Genomic DNA, 12656 nt, shown 5'->3' with positions numbered 1-12656 from the left:
AGGTTGAGAAACCCTCTGATGCTGGGAAACTAAGCGAGTGTCTCTCCCCACGTCAAGTCTGTTACCTGCGTTCACTTAAGACCGTGGAAGACTTCACAGCCCCGTGGATGAGTGATGAGAGTGGTAAGTACAAAAGTTAATGGCAGGTGCTCAGGCTTAATTATATTGCTTTGTAAACTACACCTGTCAAAGGTATTAGTGAAAGCACTGGACAAACAGGCTACTTGAAAACATAGCAGCTACAATGGGAGAAAACCAGTTGGTTATGTTGGGATTTTTTTTTAATTGCTCTGAATTATTCACAATATCAGTGGTTTCCTGTGACATCAAGCTTCTGAACATTGCTTGATTGCCATAAACTGTGGTGTATCCAATTTTCCATTCCCGACTACACCCAAGCCACAGTTTGTCTGAGAAGTTGCGTCTGCAGAAGGCATGTACTGGCTGGCAGCTGAATAACTGATAGATGGGGGTAACACAGAGGCACCTGGTACTCAGCACTGGCATGGATGAATCCATGTGATATTTTTTCATTGTATTTCCAGAGAAATGATGGTAAAACAACTAATGAGTCAAAGAGAGGAAATGAGAGCAGAGGCTAACTGAGTGTGTGAAAGACAGAGCTCTGTGGACTGCTCTGCCTGTGCCAAGAACTGGGGAGTTGGAGTTTCTGTCAGCTCGGTTGGGAAAGTCGAGCAGCCAGTGTAAACTACTGCCTTGACTGTGTGTCTGTAAGCACTACTGCCCTCTTTTGGGTGGAATTAGATCTGTGCGGCTGTTTCATCGGCCAGCACACGCTGCTGCATCGCCCGGGTGCAAGGAAAAGGGACCACTCCTGCGGCAATGCTGACAGCCATGCTCCCGTGAGGAGAGCTGAGCAGCGGGATGCTGATGGGCAAAGGCTCTGCTCAGCAAGGATGCTGTCCGAGAGCAGCGCGGCCATGGCATTACAGGTGTAGCCCGTCAGCCTGTAACCATGCTCTGATCCAGCTCCTCAGACAGGCTCCAGTTCCTTGTGTGAATCATGAGATCCAAGCTGCAGTTACTACAGGTGCTTTTCCCCACCTCTGGCGCTGTTCTGCTTCATCTGCTGTGCAACAGGAACAGAACGACGGCTGAGCAGAATTGCCTCCAGCCTTGCTGCAGGCAGGTAATTCTGTCAGGTGTTGCTAAGTTTTGCTGAAAACACTATGTCTGAGACCTTCACTGTGGAGGCATCAAAACCTGTTCTGTTGGGGCAAGGTGCACCTTTGAACAGAACTCCCCTCTCCTTTGTGCAAGTGTTTTGCTGGAGAATCTCTCATTAAGCTGTTAGCAGAGGCATAGATACAGGATATGGGTCAACCTAATGATTCAACATATTTGGTGACCTATGTCCAGCAACAGTCAGCTCTTGTGGCAATGCTACTTGTCTCAAACAAGAGAACACATCCCTCTGAGAGCTCGCTCATGCCCCCAGTCATATCTGATTACACTTAATTCAGCTTCCTCAGCTAGGACCATGCCCGGTCACAATCTGACAAAGTCCTTACAGTGACCTAGACATAAAATTTGAGTTGATGAGTGACACTTTTTTATAAGACCAACTGTTTCATTATGAAACTTTTGAGGTTGGAAAAAAAAATCCCAAACAAATAAGAACATGTCCCTATTAAAAGACTGTCGGAGCATTTTTATGTATCCTCCTTGTAGCAATTGTGGCTGCATGTAAAAGGCAAGCATGCCTTCTGATCGTGAGAGAGTGGCTAAAAAATATGAGTCACACAGTCGAACCTTGTGACTTGGTAGAAATAAGGAGGTCTCCTTAAAGGCAATTTGTGGAAGAATTGGAGAGAAATGCAATTTTTCAAGGTCAGCCAAAGGCTAATGAGCACTCTTTCATAGTGCGATTGTATTGCCTGAATTTCTGTATTTCAAAGCCAGTCTAACTACTTTATTGCTGAAGCACTGTAACTGAAGAGGCTGTAATAATATTGACAACTAATCCTGCCAGAATCTGAGATGGTATTCAGCATAATATGAAACATTTTCTCTTTGCCTGGACAAGTACAGAACAAAGAGTTAAACAAATATGTGGTTCCCCAGAGTACCACTTATCTTTCTTCCCGAAGGGCATGTGTACAGATGCTTTGTAAGTTGGGTTGTCAACAGTTGGGGCTTGTGGCCAGATTCACATGTTCTCCACCTTTTGCTTGTGAGCTGCAGGAGAGTCATCTCCAGAGGGACAGTTTTTCATAACATAATTAGATTGGCGCCATTCGTGCAGCTACAATTTCAGGTTGGCTCAGCTTTACTTCTGCTCCAACTCTCTAGTTCAGGGGATTACAGTAGCACTGAAATTGGTTCTGAACTGAACATTTGGCAACTACCTCAGGTCAAGGAGGCAATTTGTGCTACTGCTGTTGCTAAATTAGAAATAAATAAATAATCATTGTGCGGCCCTTAATGAGAGACTAAGAATGAGAGACAAAATGTTTTTGCAGCTCTCCACTGTGAATGTACTTAGGAATATGTAGCATTTTTTCCCATGAATGAACAACTCTAGTCTAGAGTTAGTTCCCTTCACTTCACTTTAGTAGAAGAAGAGCAAGTGCATTCTCTTAGCACAGTTTTGCACTATGCTTAATGTAGTGTAGCTTTAATTGGCTGAGAATCTGGATGGGCTAACTCAACATCAGCCAAAGTGTTCCCACTGGAGTTTCAGTGGTTTAACTGTATCAGTTTAGAAGTGGATAGAAGTGAAATCACTGATATTTTTAGCGTGGAGACAAAGCCATTAGCCCTGACTAGCTTCATATTACTAAACTGCACCTCAAGAAGAAGAGATTTGCAGTGTAGAGTGTAGACTGGATGAGAAGTAGGAGTGCAGGCCACCTTTCCAAGCCTCACGCGTAAAATGGGCACATCCTGCTTGCGATGTGCAGTGCTCATTAGGAACCATCTACGAGTGTGTCTGGGCTGACTTCCATGTACTGTGAGCCACAGAGACTCGCAGCCCACACTGCCCCCACAAGCTCCTCAGTGTGGCTCATGCTGCATGTGGCTCCACTGAGGTGTAAAGGTTTTACCTGGGCAGCCGGTAGCTGGGAAGCTGCACAGTTGTGACTTCTTTAACAGATTCAGTGATGGATAGCCCATCCCCTACCACGGAGTTTTGAAGATATCAGCTGATAAATGGCACTTTAGCAGGTGACAGAGGTAATAAATTAAAAGGCATCTGGCAAACCTGCTATAAAGGAAGAAATAGATGTTTGCAGGGATGGAGAAAAATGACCACTACTCATAGAGAGCAAATAAGAGAGGAAAACAAAGTGTCTTCATGTCCCTCCTAAAAGCAAAGCAAAACACAGACAAATTGACAGTCCAGATTTCTCTCACAGAATCAGAGAATTTTTGGAGTTGGAAGGGACCTCTGGAGATCATCTAGTCCAGCCTCCCTGCCAAGTGGGGCTATATCACTTCAATATAAAGAATGCAATTAGACCTGGTTCTGTCTAGCTCAAGATTTTTGTTGCTAAAGTTCTTGCTGCCTCAGTGCTTGCAAGAGTGGGTTTGCCCATTTACTGAAGGTACTGCTTATTTTATAACTTTTCACTTTCTCTGTGATATGAGCCATTTGTGAACTGGAAGTAAGCTGTGAAAGTTAGTTGCTATTCTGCAATACTGAACAAATATGGAGTCAAGTGGAGGGTGGAGGGGAGGGAGGGCAGGCTGTGACCTGTTTGGGTCAAGTGTTTTAGTCAGGGTCTAAATGTTATAGGTAATTTTCTGGATCTTCAGAAACAGCCACATGCATCATTAGCGCCAGTGACTGAATTCTGGTTTTTAAGAAGAGCCTGTTGCACTGACTTTTCTGTAGAGGACTTTCCTCAAAAGTAGAAAGAAGTTTGGTGCTAGCCAACTGCTTACCTGGCATACACCTGGTCTCCCTAAGACCCTTTGATAATCAGGGGGTAGGAAGCAGGGCAGGGGTTAGGTGTTTTCCTCCAGAATGCATTTCAAAGCAAATGCTGAATTTAAGCACACTGAATCATCCTCTGAAGAAGTTTTTCTCCATGGGCCAGGGAGAAAAACTAGCCAGGCTAGAGAGACTGGCTGAGTGACTTGGCTGACTGCAGCTGGTGGTGTGAAATCTCTCCTTGCTGAAGCCAATGAAAACACCAAGAAACAGAGCCATCCACAACTTCTTTAAGTAATTCATTCGCCCTTATTCTTAACACTTGGTGCCAGCTCTCTCATTTGATCAGGTTTGAGTTCTCCTGCTTGAACTGTTGTGATGGCTTTCTCTGATTGATGGAGAAAGATTTAGCAGGGACTGTTTCTGTCCTTCATGCAGAAATTGAGATGCCTCTGAATCTTCTTTGTGATTGCATAAATAAACCCCCCTCCCAAAGAGTCTCACTTAGATGCAGTTTTGCCATTTATTGTGTGGCTCTTGGCAAGTTTTTAACGCTCCTTTGGCAGTTGTGACTTGCAGCCACAGCCAGCACTCCAGAGCCAGAGAGCAAGGCTGCAGTGCCCCGTTTGTCCCCTGCCCCCACCTTCTACTCCATTCCACCTCCCACTTCAAGCCCCGAGGAGAGGCATATTGACCTTTCCACTTACCTACAGCCCAGGCGGGTATTAGGTGGTGTTTCTGAAGCAGAGCATTCTGCAGGATGCCTCTTGAGACCCCTGTGGCACAGCTCTCAGGCAAAAGATGCTGCTGAATTTTAATAGTTGTTTATTTCTTAATGGAGTAATTTGCCTTTGCATATAAAATAATTTCATTGCCACTCATTTCCAGTACTGAAGTAACCAGGTAACTATTGCAACTTTTTTTTGCATCAACTTTACCAGTTTTGCTAGGATTATTTTTGTTCTTAACATATTTTTAAACTTTTTGTTCTACCTAAATATAGAAAGTTTGAATATTGAAGCACCATTTCCATCAAGGCCCACAGCTTCCCTTAGTGCATTTCTGCATTTCACAATGTCATCAATATTCTTTACTTTTTCCTCCTTTTTTGTTACCAATAAAGTTAGTAGTTTCCAGTTGCTGATGAAATTGAATGATGTTTTAGCTTAAGCTTGATTGTGGAGGGAGGCAGATTAATTATTTCTCTTTTAGTTTTATTATGTCTGAACAATTTTCATTCATATTTTTTTCTATTTAGATTTTTCATCCTAACCAATTTTGAATGCAGTTTACAGGAGCTTTGGGAAATCTTTTTGATACAACAGTTGGGTATATTAATCACTACTTGGAAATTTCTCTTAGCCCGCAGAGACTGTAATCACATCACAATGAATGGTCCTGACACAACCAGCGACTTCCATCCTAAATGAGGTCCATAGTAAAGTAATCTTCTGTGTATAATTGCTGTGAAAGTATTATCTGCTGGTTTTAGAAACTCTAGGCTGTTTCTCAGTGGTATCAATGTAACCTTAGAAATGTTTCAAACTCAAATCACCTGTAACAACCAATTTTTATTTTCTTTCCTGCATAAAAAAACCTAACTGCTGAAGAAGTAAATCAACGTTTCATTTTCTTTGGCCAAGTGATCCTGAGAGCACCCATTATTTCCTCTTGGGTTTTCTCTATGTGGTCATCCAAGTTAGAGATTTTTTGGTCTGAGTCCCTAGAGGGTGGTTGTGCCCAGAACATATTTGTCTTATTGCTTCTTCCATTCCTGATGAGATTACAACATCCTGATGTTGGAGGTTTTTCAGCCAGTCTAATGTCATTTTTTTATCTCATTTCCCCTTACCAGCTATACCAACTTTCAGAACTTAGATCTAGGCATTTGAAAGATATTGTTCACTCTTTGAATTAATTATCAGATCAGCTTGGTTCATTTTTGTTATGCCAAATTTGAGATTTCTACAACTAAATTAATACAGCTGACAATAAGAGTTTGTCTTGCATTTATCTTTTAACAAATATTTTTAGTCAAATAAAACTATTACTTAATTGCTTAAAATTACTTAATTTTTTAAGTGAAAAAACAAATATATGCTTCACTTAAGAAAAGCATAATCAAGTATTTTACTGATTTTTAGACCTACATGGGCATTTTTCTCATTATTTGTGCTGTAAAATCACAACAGAAATTACTGTTGTTTTTTTTCTTTTACTACTTAGCCGTTCCCTGCAGTTGTTTCCATGTGCTTGATGTGAATAGGAAAACCCAACCTAAAAACTGTCTAGAACTGTCAAGAATGTTCCCCTTTGTGTTTCTTGTGGAGGCTGTGAAAGTTTCTTGTGTCTGTGAAAGTTTCACCAGCCATCTCTCCAAACTGTATGTTTCTAGTGAGGGCTGAATTTTTTTCTATGTGTTTTGTGTCCATTGTTGTTGTTGTTTTTAATCAGGCTCCCATTAGAAGCATGAGAATGTTTTTGTTTTCCATTCTTTTTTTAAATCAAGCCAGATATCAAAATCTGCAAGTCCTTTGCCAAGATAGGGCTTCCGTCTTTATGCAATTCTCTGGTTACTTCATCACCAAGATGGAGCCATGAAAAGAAGACAAAAGTACAAATGCTACAAAATGAATTGTGCTTCTTATTGTTCTTGTGTGCTTTAACCACTGGAAAGTAAAGCCTATAGGTAGTGGGTTTATAGCAATTTCCCTTGAACCTGGCTTTGGCCGCCTTTACCATAGTACCTGGCGAGGGCCTGAGCACCTGGGCTCTTGGATGAATCATCCACACTGGCTTTGGAAGTAAACCTTCCCAGTGAAACAGCAGCAATATCCGGACTGGCCATCAGTTTCTATTCTGTTCAGCCTCAGCTGATATATTTCATATGTTTTTGTAGCTGAAGCTGGGCCAGGACTTCTCTAGCTTTGACAGGAGGGCTAAATGAGAGCAGGGAATTTTATGTGCCTCTTCCCACAGCATTCCAGTGACCGTGCAGGAAGTCATTGATCAGCGGGATTTAGGCAACGTGCACAAGAAAGGTATGTGTGTGTGGCCTGGTGGCCTCTGCAGCGTGTTCTGTGACGGCACCAGCCTCTGATTCAGTAAATGGAGGGATAAGAGCCTAGGTGGTGAGCCACACACACCACGGCTGGGCTGCATCTCTGTGGCCAAGCGAATGCAGTGTGGGCTGTTTGAAGGCTGCTCTGTAAGGCTGCATGTTTCCTACTAACGCTATGCTTTAGATGTGGTAATAGGAGAGCGATTTTCCTGGGAAATTGCTAAACATTCTTTCACAAACAGAGGGCAAGTTCCCTGATCTGGCAGCTCATCCTACAGGAACAGAATCTGACCTCTTGTAGATCTCTTAGCATTGTTTGATTGTCCTGATCTGTATGGCTCCTCTGTGCCACAGCCCAGGAGAAGAGCTGAAAACCCACGTCATCTCTTCAGATGTCTGTTGTTCAGGCTACACAGCACTGGGATGGTGAAGGAGCTGGTGTGCCTGCACCCTGACCCAGAGCTGTTAGCAGTAATGGTTTTGCAGAAATGCAAATGGTATTTCTGACCCAAATGTCATTAAACTCATTCCTAGGAAAAGTTTACTGACCTTACTGGAGCTGCATGGAAAGAATACTTATCCTGTTGTCAGATATGCTGTGGACATAGAAAACACTAAAAAAAAAAAAATTAAAAAATTAAAAAATCCAATAAATATATGTAATTTCTCTGTCATTTCTTTAGAGCATTAGAATTGCTATAGAGAGGTCTTCCAGACCTCTACTTTTACACATGGTACCAGGAGCTGTTCTACTGTGAAGGAAACCTCATTGCAGCAGTTTGTGTGCATTAGCATGGAGGGTGACAATTTGATTTTTCATCTTTCCTGTGCCTCAGTCAGTGTCTTTATTTGGCCACATTACATGGCTTGGGGTAGGATTGAGCTGTGGTAGGGTGAGTAGGAAAGTGGTTGATGTCAGTTAAGTGGCTCTGTCATTGCATGACTCGGAGCATAAATTAATGAAGTAAATCTGCTTTCCTTCTCTCTCTCTCTTTCTTATCTGTGATTTTCCATATACAAAGGAAATGAAGAGGGGGAGTCGGTGAGAGGTTATCATTCAATGATGAGACAGGCTGTGGAGAAAAAGATGCTACTCCTTCAGCAACCCCAAACATGCTCCCAAATCTCAGAAGAGCTGAATATTTCAGCTGAAAGAGTCAGTCATGAAATAATCTTCTCCCCGGACACCAAAATAATTGTCACTCTTGTACAGCATCAACAGCCAGCTGAGCTGAATGGGGGCAGCCTGTGCAGAGCTAGTGTTTCAGTCTGTCCACCTGCAGCCCAGTAAATAATGGCAAGGATAGTTTACAGTTACAGAGGGATCAGAATTGCTGGCTGAATGGTCACAATCGAAGAAAATGTGTTTTAATTTAGCTAAATGAAAAGTAATACATCTGGGAAAAAAGAGTTCAAGCTGTACCTACAGGACAGGAGATTCTGCCTTGGAAAACAGGATTATGGGGTCATTGTGGTAACTGCCTCCACAATAGCTGCTGGTTCAGTGGGGCCAAAAAAGCTCAACTGACTCTGGGAACCTAGAAGCAAATAATAGGAGTTGGGGATGGCAGAAGCATTGTCAGGAGCATCCCTGGGCTGCAGCACCAGGTGGTGGTCTCATCGTGTCCACAGCTCAGAGAGAAAGAGGAAACACTGTGGAGGGCCACTGATAATGGTGGCTGGGAATTCCTGCATGATCACTGGAATGCTGTGGGAAGAGGCTGGGAGTATAAAAGCCTTTATAAGGGTTAAAGTGTGCCATCCAATCAACTTTTCTATGTTGAGGTTTGTTATGTCTTTGTAATGCTGGATCACAGCAGTGCAGTGAGAGGCCACTGAAGTGACTCTAATTCAGCTTTGTCATGAAACCCTCCTTCCTATTTGTAGGTACTGCTGGACAGGCAGGAGATGGTGAAATCACCTCAGTGGGTTGCCTTTAAAGATGGTAAAATCACCTCTAAAGGAGGTTGCCTTTACAGACATGTCTGAGTCCACCACAGGATAGAAACTCAGAAACTCTCCAGCATGACTGTGTAAAATTTGATTGGAATTATCATCACTCAGTTCTTATACCAGTTCCTTTCTTTCAGAGTGATGACAAAAAAATCTACATTTCCCTCAATTAGGTTATTGAGGCAGCTCTGCACTGAGACAGTGATGGTGCCCAACCTTCAGCTTTGAGGGTTTGGGCCACAGATAGTGTGTTGTTGGGTATCTCTGGAAGCACTGGACATAGATGGGGCAAATGCTTTGGAGCTGTGAGATGATGCAGTACATCTCTCTCCCCTTAGGAACTGCCTATGGCCCTGCCTGTGACTGCCACTTCTGTGAGGATTTGCTGAGCCCCTTACCCTGCCTCAGAATAACCTGCCAAACTCTCTTGGTAACATTGCATGAACCAGTTCCCCTTTTGGTCTTTTCCAGTCTTCATATGTGACACCAAGCAGCTTTGTTTTCAGAGAACTGTGGTGTCTTGGTCTGTCTGAAGCCTTCGGGCTCAGTGCTGGTGCTGCTGACTGCCCTGAGCAGCACAGGAACTCTTGCCAGTTGCTCACAACAGACTCAATTTGAACTGTGAGAGCTGGGAGTCAAAACATGATTTTGTAGAAAGCATCAGGTCATATCAAACAACAGGTCCAAGTACGCAGTTTCCCCTGCAAGTAAAGGTCATGAGATCTTAAAATACATGGAGAGAGATCAAGGCCACCTAGGGACAGGTGTCCTATATTATTATCATAATCTTCATTATCATCATCACCATTATTGTTATTATTATTATTATTATTATTATTATTGACATTATCTTTGATCTCTCTGTTGCCTCATTTGCTGCTTCTGGAAGGCAAGGCAGCAGTTGGCTTTCCCAGCCTTCCTTAATAACTTTCTTTTCATCGAGGAGTGCAGAAAGCCCATGCTAAGGCAGAATTTAAGTCTTTGCACACGGCTTCATCCCACCACAACCACAGACTGGCCTCACCAACAGTTTGCACTGCAACTTGTATTTGAACTTCTCTTGCTTGACCTTGGGTTTTGGATCTGCACTTCAGTAAGAGGAAGGGCAGCTGAAATGAAGAGATCTGACTCCTGCTTCAGATCTTCCCAAACCATGGGAGTGTGCCTCTTTCACAGCTCTGGTCTGAGCCCATCTCTAAATATAACCATAATGCAATAAAGTGCACAAAAAAAACCACTCCCAAAAACCCCAAGAAATATGTCCAACAGTGGTTATTACCACAGTTACATCACAGCAGAAACAGGTGCAAGGAAATAAGCTTCCCAAAAGTTTCTATTCAGGAGGGAGATGACTGAAGAAAGCAGAAGAAAAAGAGGAAGGCAGAGGTAAGGGTAGGAGCCAGGGGACAAAGCAGAAGTTGTTTCTCTTGGGATGTGGCCAGCTTAGTAGCTGTCCAAACCCAAGAGATGTCTTGGATGCTCCTTCTTTAACTGTCTTTATTGTTGCCATTTTAAGACTGCCTGCTAGCAGAGTGTATGTCCAGTGTTGCATTGCCCTCTGAATGCCCTGTTGCCTGGAACCTCTGCAGAACTGTGCTCAGGCCTGATCCAAGAAGACACACTTTCTTCTGAGCAGATTTTGCATAAATTTCAAGGAATCCTTCAAGGACTCATCAGCTCAAATAATTCTCTCTGCCCCAAAACTATGGGGAAGGAAGGGAAGCGATTATGGGAAAGCTCACATTCCTCCAGCAGCTGCAGTCACTTTGGGTGGGATTCATCTGACTAAACACAGAGGCCTCCATCTGAGCTAGTCACATTAGGCTCCCTTTATGGAGGAGAATATGGGGAAGCATAGGCACCGCTATGAGTCACCCCTCATTTCAGTGTCTAGAACAGGTCATGCGAATCATGCCCATTTCTCTTCTTTGCTTTTAAAAGGAGCTGCAATGAAGGGGCCAAGTGCAGGTCTGTAAAGTTAGACAAAGCTCATCCTTTATCTGGTGTCCAAACCAAATTATTTGATCTGGGACCAAAGGGCCAAGCTGTGATGAGGGCATTGCCAGCAAATGCTGAGTAACCACAGCAGAGTGGGGTAAATTGTCTCACCCGCAGCTTATTTCACTGTGGGAGAGGATGCAAGGAGTGCAGTGCTGGAGAGGAAATGGCCTAAGAAAAATGCCTATAAAAGTCACCGTGGGATGTCACCCTAGTGCCAAGACTATGTTTATTTTGAACCAGATCAGGTACCTCTGCTTTTCTGTTTGCAGGCAAAAGTTACTGCACTCCTGACACCATTGCAACTTGGTGTGTTGACCAGTTACTTCCCCCCTCCCAGCCCCTCTTTCCTTCCCACTTCTCCTTTCCAGACTTCAGTACAGCAGGCCCATCTTCAGATCCCTGTGGAGTGTCAGGGGGTGCTGGCTCAGCTCTGCTGAGTCCTTTTCCCAGACGCCTGGTTTCATGCTGAGCTGTGTGTCAAAACAGAGCAGCATTTCCCATGCAACCTGTGCTTCAGGGACAAGAAGGAAAAGGAAGTGCAGAGGTTGCCAGAAGCAGCAATGAAGTTATGTTGTTATCTGATGAGAAAAGTAATGAAACAGTAATGCTTTTGACCATGTCATGAACCAGCTTCTCTCTTGAGGGTTTTGTGCTGAGGACCCTGAAGACCTTATGAGCATCCATGGCTGTAACCTATAAATAAGAGTGTGAGGCATACTCAGAAGGCAAATAGTCAGACAGAGCTGCTTCAAGTCCATTTTCCCTCCTACTCTTTTCTTTTCTTTTATTTTCTTACCATTGAAAGACAAACAAAAGCTCAAGTGATGTCATGGGGCAAAGCATTTGTGAAGTTCCTTGCCACTGCCTCCCAATATGCAACAAGCCTGTTTACTAACACTATTTTTTTCCATTCACCAGAGGTGACGTGCAAGAATTATGGCAGCGCCTGGCAGAACAAAGCAGAGTGCAGAGGAGACATGAGGCTTTTCAGATCTACTGTAACTGGTTCTGCTCAGTGCTAACCTGCAGCTCATGCATGGGCCAAATGCCAAGTTTCCAACTCCCTGCTGTAGGTTGTTGGCTGACAGAGGGGGACTAGTGCTCTAGAGGATTTTAGTTTCCCTCTCAGAAAAAAAAAAAGTTTACCTCTCAGAAAAGTGACTTACTTTGCTTAAAAATAGACAAACAAATGAACTTGTGTGGATATGTATATATTTGCACCTGTACATGATGTACTTTTGAAAGACCTAGAGAGAGGAAGTCTTCAGAAGCTGATATTAGAGAATTTAGTACCTTTCCTGAACTCAGGCTCCTCAGTGTCAGCAAGATGCTCATGGACAATTTGTGCTGGGACTTTTCAGAGGTTGCCTTTCTTTAGCTGACAGGCAGAACTGTGATTCTGGTGCCTTTAAACCTGCCAAAGGATTTAGTATCAAGGCAGCTCCTTGCTCTGTGCTCTGATATTTCTGGGAAAGCTGGCTGGTCAGTAAGGAGAGGTATGTTCATTAAGTGCCCTCACTTGGAGTTAAAGGGCCTAGCATACTTCTGCTCCTCCTCCTTCACCCTTCTACAAGAAGCTCACTGGGGATAAATAAAATGGTTAAAGGTACATGATGAGAAAATAGCCTGGTAATTACATTATCCCCATGGTGGAGTGGCTGCTGGCACAGCCCTGGGTGAATGCAGGTTCCTGTTCCCTCCCACCAACCACAGTCCCTCTCTGGGACAAAGAGCCATCTTTGC

This window comes from Motacilla alba, chromosome 2 (genome assembly GCF_015832195.1).
Source record: "Motacilla alba alba isolate MOTALB_02 chromosome 2, Motacilla_alba_V1.0_pri, whole genome shotgun sequence".
Lineage (NCBI taxonomy): Eukaryota > Metazoa > Chordata > Aves > Passeriformes > Motacillidae > Motacilla > Motacilla alba.
The sequence above is the reverse complement of the archived record's forward strand: the minus strand, read 5'-3'. Positions refer to the sequence as shown.